The following is a 7069-nucleotide window of genomic DNA, read 5'->3' as shown; positions in this document are numbered from 1 at the left end:
TTCTATCAAGCAATATGTAAATTACCATACTCAAAAAGAATGAGAGAAATTTCTCTACTTAAAAACAAAACAAAACTATAGTGCCAACAAGAAGGCTCAGCCGGTAAAAGCACTTGCCACACAAGCCTGATGACCTGAGTTTGATCCCCAGAATCCACACTGGAACCAGTTCCCAAAAGCTGCCCTCTGACTCCTGCATATGCATCATAGACCATAGTGTGCTCTCTCTCTCTCTCTCTCTCTCTCTCTCTCTCTCTCTCTCATACACACACACACACACACACACACACACACACACACACACACACACACTAATAAATAAGATAAAAACAATATACAAGCATCAAAAAAGTCTGGACAACCATTCACCCAAGCAAAGCGTTGTTAACTGGTATTTCTGGTGGTGGGATTATGTTTCGTTTCTTCCCTCAGTAAAACTTCCAATGTATCTAAACTTATATAAGCAAATACTACTTCTGTAATTTTTTTAAAGTTCTAATTTAACTTTTTGAAGTTCTAATAGTTTCTCAGAAGAAGAAGAACATGATTTTTACTATAATAGCTAGTATCAAAAAAAACTCACCCCATCTGGTCATCATTTTTACTATAATTCAGAGTTCAGCATGCACACTTCAACATAAATGATCTTATTTAATCCTAACACAATGTCAACAGGTCCAGAAAGTTCGCTTTTCTGATTTTTGCTGGATTGCAAAATAAAACCAATACCCCTCTAATGAGAAGTGGGTAGACCCACAGCCTGGAATGGAGGGTCCAGCAAGAGTACTGCTCGGATGCGCACTGCAGGGGCAGCAGGACCACAAGGTGCGTCCCCCCTAACTCCCCTGCTCTAGCTGGCCACCCTCCGGGCCTCTCTCTTCCCTATCTCCTCGTTCCTACTCACAGAAGAGAGAACCGGGCCTCTCCTGGCCTCATTTCCATCATTTGTTTGCACAAGCCTAATCTGCAAGGCCAGCCAGAGTTGAAAGCTCCTCCGTCACCCCTCATATCGCATGGCTCCTCTCCTCTCCTCTAACAATAACACCTCACATGTGTCTGGTCCCTTCCGGAAGGCTTCCCGGTGCATCACCTCATCGCATCTGCCCCACAAAGCTTTGAGCTCTGCACATCAGATAGCACTTAACCACAGCCTTAGAGATAAGCCATGGCAAACGCAGAGAGGTGACGTGGCTTGCCAAAACTCACAGTTAGCTCCCGATAAAGACGGGACTAGAAGCTGGGGCCTTATGGAAAAGTCCAGAACCCTCTGCTGCTTCTCTTTGATCTTGCAGCCCAGCATAGAAGCCACTGATAGAGCCCTGAAGGATCTAAGCTGGTAACAAGCTACACTGATGAAAGCCAGATCACGAGTTTGATTTCCGGGTCGGCCCTATGGTGGGTTTGATTTCCGAGTAGGCCCGATGGTGATCTGTATAGTGAGGGGTGCCAATGTGTGCAGAAGGCCTGCAAAGCCAAGTAAGGTCTTATCGACAAGGGGACTGGTTAAGAATATAGGTGTAATTCCACTCAGTTCCACCACAGTGACTGAAATAGCCTAGTTACCTATCTGTTAAAGCTACATAAATAATACACAGTAGCGTATAAAATAAACACCCCTATGACTACACTACGTGAATCCACATTTCCATGATGGTCACTTTCTCCAGCTTTATGCCTATCATCCTGGTCTAGCTCTTAATGGTTTTCCCTTTCACTTCAAAGACAGTCCAGGGCAGAGGATGCCTTCTATGCCCATCCTGTATGCATCCTATAGAGAACAAGTGAACTGTTTCACTAGACACTGAACAGTATTAATTTTCAAAGTGCCAGGCCCCAAATGCTGTAAGAAAGGCTTCTGTTATTGAAATGCGCTGCTGGGAACATTCCTAGTGTTAAATGCCCTTCTCTGAAGCTGCAGGAAGACACATGCCCCTTTGTGCTATTGTGAGGCTCGAGTTTTAAAATGTGATGAAATTCTGGCTAGCTTCAATCCATTTGTTAAGTGATTGTGGGGTTTCTGCACTTCATCCCCTCATCTGATACGTTATCTTTGTCTTATTGCTTATCAAAAGTGTTCCCTTCCACATTCGTCTTTAAAAACAAGAAGGGACAAATTGCAATTCACGTTGTTCTGGCTTGGAGTTAGAATGCCTCCGACATTTCCCAAAGGAGGCTTGCCAAAGCAGTGGCCTAGGAGCGCGGTGATTTGCCAAGTGGTTAGAGGCAGGTTTTTTTCGTGGTAACTCCAACTCAGGCTTCTTGAGCATGTGCAAACATCGGCACCTCGTCTGAAATACTGGGAGGAGGGACACTCTTCAACTGTTGAAAACCGCAGGGCTGTAGACTGGTAGACTACTACTGCATCGCCAGTCCCTAACCCAAAGGCTCTCCTTTGTTCTTAGGAAACGTGCACAGTAGGTGCTACAGAACAGAGATGGTGAGGAAACAGGCAAGCAGGAGCAGGAGTGCTCCTTGGGTTGAAGCAGTCACAAGCAAGCCAGTGCTGATATCTTTTCCCTGGGAAAAACTGCACACCTCAAGAAAATGGTTTGAGTGCCTTGTAGCCACTGTTCTGATGACGTCACTGACTCACATTTAGTGTTCAGCTGGGAAAACTCTGTATTTAGATGTAGGTCCCAAGTGACTCCCACAGGCATGTCATGAAAGAATCCATTCTTTTTCAAATCAATCCCCTAAGGCAGTGGTTCTCAGCCTTCTTAATGCTGAGACCCCTTAATACAGTTCCTCCTGTTGTGGTGACCCTTAACCATAAAATTATTTCATTACTACTTCATAACTGCAATTTTTCTATAATTATGAATCATAATGTGAGGGTCATGGCCGACAGGTTGACCACTGTACTAAGGGCTGGAGAGATGCTCACTAGATAAGAGAGCACCGGCTGTTCTTCCAGATGACCCAGCTTCAATTCCCAGCACCAATATGGCAACTCACCATACTGTCTGTAACTCCATTTCCAGGGGTCCCAATGCCTCCTTCTAGTCTCCTTGGGCACCAGGCACACGTGTGGTGTACTGATATACATGCAGGCAAAAAACCCATGCACAATAAAATAAAGTATTTAAAACGTTTTAAATGATTAAAAAAAAAAAAAAAAGCCCAACCCAATCCATTGTCTGCCTAAAGACAGATGACAAACCCCATATTCGATTGAAAAAGGTTCTTTGATCCTTTTTACAAAAATCTGCCTTCCCCATCATGGGAACAAAAATAGGCTGCAATTCTTTCCACAGTATGGGTGTGTTTGGGGGTGCCTACAAGGCCTGAGTAAGCACCCCCAGCCTGCCCAGTACAACACAGACAAAGGAAACTCGGTTCCTCTGAAGCAAAGATCTGGCTGTTCAGCATTAACAGCCTCCTTTCCAATCGTCCATCATTCAAGACTTACTCTGCACTGACTGGACTTTTACTCCAAGCACTATGATGAAGATCTTTTGCTCTGCTTCGGAAGTACCTGAACTGGGAAAGCAAGGCTAGCAGACAGATGTGCCCAGGAGGAGGAGGCGTCTGAGAGTTGCCAGAGCCCCACTGCAGACAGCCGCTGGCTGGAGACTCTACACAGGTTCAGCTTCGGAAGGCCTGCGAAGTTAGCCAGTTTTACAGACAGACAAATGGTACTCCTCAGCTTTCAATGTGGCAGAGTCAGATTCCGGCCAGGCCTTCAGGGTTTCAGCACCTCTGTTCTTTCTCTGCCCCACATTTTATTAGCTCCTGCTTTAATTGGGTGCCCTGCGAGCGAATGTTTTTCCAGGCCGGTCCTTGCTGCAGATGTCCTGACTTCTACGAAGTAACAGCCTAAGCGATAGCATTGATAACATCTGATTTGCGAGAATGAAGCTGCCTCTCCTGGGATGGAGCTACCTCCCACTATCACACAGTGGTGACCCAGACCTCCAACAGTGAGCAAACCATTATGCCACACTCCTTTAACGGCAGAACAGTGTGGGTGATTTGAAATAAGAAAGGTGTTTTTTGGAAATCTTTACAATTGTCTTTTGAACTAATTATGATTGTTTGAAAACCACTGTCTTCAAATGTTGGATCACAATTATTTTGTAGTTTCTGGAACAAGGTTAGCTCTATAACAGAGTGAGCCAAGAAAACATCGACATCCGAGAAACTTAATTGAAGACGTGGCTTCCATGACGGCCAAGTGTACGTGGCTTTTGTTAGCTTTCTGTCCTATCTGGTCCTCAGTCTCTGAAAGAATACAATGAAAGGGGTAGACAATAGGGTTTATTTATTTCCTCTGTGTACTTGAGGGAGAAGAGAGTCCCTGCCATCACGGCGTCGGGGCATTTTCAGCCTATCAGAAGGGAAGCATGGCAGAATTCATGGGACAGCCGTTTGCCGCAGAGGCTTTGCCTATGATCCTTACTAGAATGTGAAGACCGTGGGCCAGAACCGGAAGTGAAGGTTATAACCTTCAAGACCCACCCCCAGTGAACTCTTCCCCCATCTCCCGGCCCCCATCCCCCACCAGACCCCCATGTCCACCAGGCCCAGTAACCTTCAAAAGAGCACCATAGGCTGGAGATCGATCGGGTGCTCAAAGCATCACCCCATGAGAACATTCCAAATTCAAGCTGAAACATTAAGTTAAAATACTCGTCCAGTTTCAGCACTCAGCCTTTAACACACGCTTACAGTCTTAGGAAGAAGAAAGACTCGGGACTGTCTGAGGCAGTGGAGCAGGATCAGTGAGGGTTGTCGGAGGTGAGGGCGCACACAGTGCTATAAAGGTGGTGCCATGGTAACATGGACGAGGAGCTTCCAATTCAGGCTGAGGATTAGGAGGAAGGTGTCTAGTACTCAGTGACATCAAAAGCAGAGCCGTGGGGTAGCGAGAGGCCTCATGAGGAAGAAGCCAGTGTCCGGATGGAGCTTTCACGTTGTCTTGTGGAATCACAGGACTTCGCTGCATAAGGTTTATAAAAAGAGGGTGAGGAAAGAGAAAAGGAGGAAAAGGAGGAAAGGAAAGGAGGCTGGACCCACCTGCCCCAGCCCTTCTTTGTCTATATCGACCTCACTACGCGCCACAGACCATTCCAGGTCCTGGGGTCATCACCGCAGTAAACAGGAGAGATAAACATCTTATTTTAGCAAAAGAAGAACTCACCTAAGGGCTTGAAGCAGGGCGAGGAGCACTGGAGTTGAGGGTTGGAAGAGCACACTATTTCTAGAACAGAAATTCTTAGGTGAAGATACACAGCCACAAAATGCTGGCCCTCTGATTTAAACGCAGGAACATAACACATCGTGAAGTTCTATTTAACACATTACATTATACATGAATATTTAAGTTCTTTTTTCATATAAGTATGGCTTTCAGATTTCTTTGTAACTACTCAATAAACTGAGTGGGTCTTTTTCTTCTTACTTCCATGTTCAGACACCAAATATCAATCTGATGGGGAAGGAAAAGGCCGAAGATATGTGTCATCCATTGAAGACAATAAAACGCATTTTAAAGATAAAGAATTAATAACTCTGTATTACTTTTTTTTAATGTGCATTAGTATTTTGCCATGGGAAATTTTGGGTTCCCTGAAACTGGAGTTACACAGTTGTGAGCTGCCATGTGGGTCCTGGGAGTTGAACCTGGGTCCTCTGGAGAAGCAGTCAGTTCTCTTAACCACTGAGCCATCTCTCCAGTCCCTTGGTACTATTTTCTTTGCTATGATACAACAACAAGAACACCAAGGCAACTTGTAGAAGGGAAAGTGTTTGAGGTTTAGGACTTCAGGGAAATGGGTCCATCCTGGTGAGAGTGAGGGAGCAAGCAGGCATGGGAACAGGACACTGAGGGCTCATCTCTGGAACCACAGCAAGACGCAGAGCTCCCAAATGAGTGAGGTGAGGTTATAAATACTCAGAGCCTGCGCTCAGTGACATACCACACCGCAAGGTTCCACCTCCCAAAGGTTATCCAGCCTTCCCAAACAGCCTCACCAAGTGTTCAAATACCTGAGCCTATGAGGGACATTTCTTATTCAAAGCACTCTAAGCCCCAAAGTCAGAAGGCCAAGATTCAAACCTCAGTTCCCAGATGGTTTATTTGCTAGTTATGTATTATGCTGGTTAGTGCCTATTGTCTACTTGACATGATCTAGAGTTACCTGGTGTGGTGGTTTGAAAGAAAATGGCCCCCAAAGGGAATAGCACTATTAGGAGGTGTGGCTTTGTTGGAGTGGGTGTGGTGTATTTGAAGGAAGTGTGTCATTGTGGGGGTGGGCTTTAAGGTCTTTTTCTCAAGCTTCACTCATTCTAACAGTCAGTCAACTTCCTGCTGCCTTCTGGTCAAGATGTAGGTAGTACCACATCGGCCTGCATGCTGCCCTGCTCCCCGTCACGAACCTCTGAAACCATAAGCCTCAATTAAATGTTTTCTTTGTAAGGTTGCTGTGGTCATGGTGTCACTTTATAGCAATAAAAATGCACACTAAGATACCTGGGAAGAGGGAACCTCAACTGAAGAATTGTCTGTGGGATTGTCTGTGGGGCAGTTTTGTAAGGGCTATTTCATATAAGACAGTCCATTCTACTCGGAAAGTGACTCTGGGAGCAAGTAGGTGAGCTGGGTTCCTCCTTGGTCTCTGCTTCAGTTCCTGCCTGGAGTTCCTGACTTGGCTTCCCTCAGGGATAAACTGTTGTCTAGAAGCATAGAATGAAATATACCCTTTCCTCCCCCAAGTTGCTTTGGGTCCATGTTTTATCACAGTAATAGAAAAATAAACTAGAACATACATCAACAGCCCATATTGTTTTATGTCATAACACTAATTATGACATAGTTACCATCTATCCTTAACTCCTAGGAGACCGGAAGGTACACAACTCAAAGCAGAGGCTTACCATCGAATGTGTTAAATGTTAGGACATGCCCGTTGGCTGGCTCACTAGAGCTATTTCTCAGATAAACATGCCCTGGCTTCAATAAATCTCAGATCTGCTGATGTTTAGAAATTATGTGACTCTCAAGATTCTTCTGTGAGTGTGGAACTTAGGACGCACACCTAACCTGGTAAATCTGTAAAACAGGAGTGCA

The sequence above is a fragment of the Peromyscus leucopus genome, chromosome 9 (genome assembly GCF_004664715.2).
Source record: "Peromyscus leucopus breed LL Stock chromosome 9, UCI_PerLeu_2.1, whole genome shotgun sequence".
Taxonomy (NCBI): Eukaryota; Metazoa; Chordata; class Mammalia; order Rodentia; family Cricetidae; genus Peromyscus; species Peromyscus leucopus.
The sequence above is the reverse complement of the archived record's forward strand: the minus strand, read 5'-3'. Positions refer to the sequence as shown.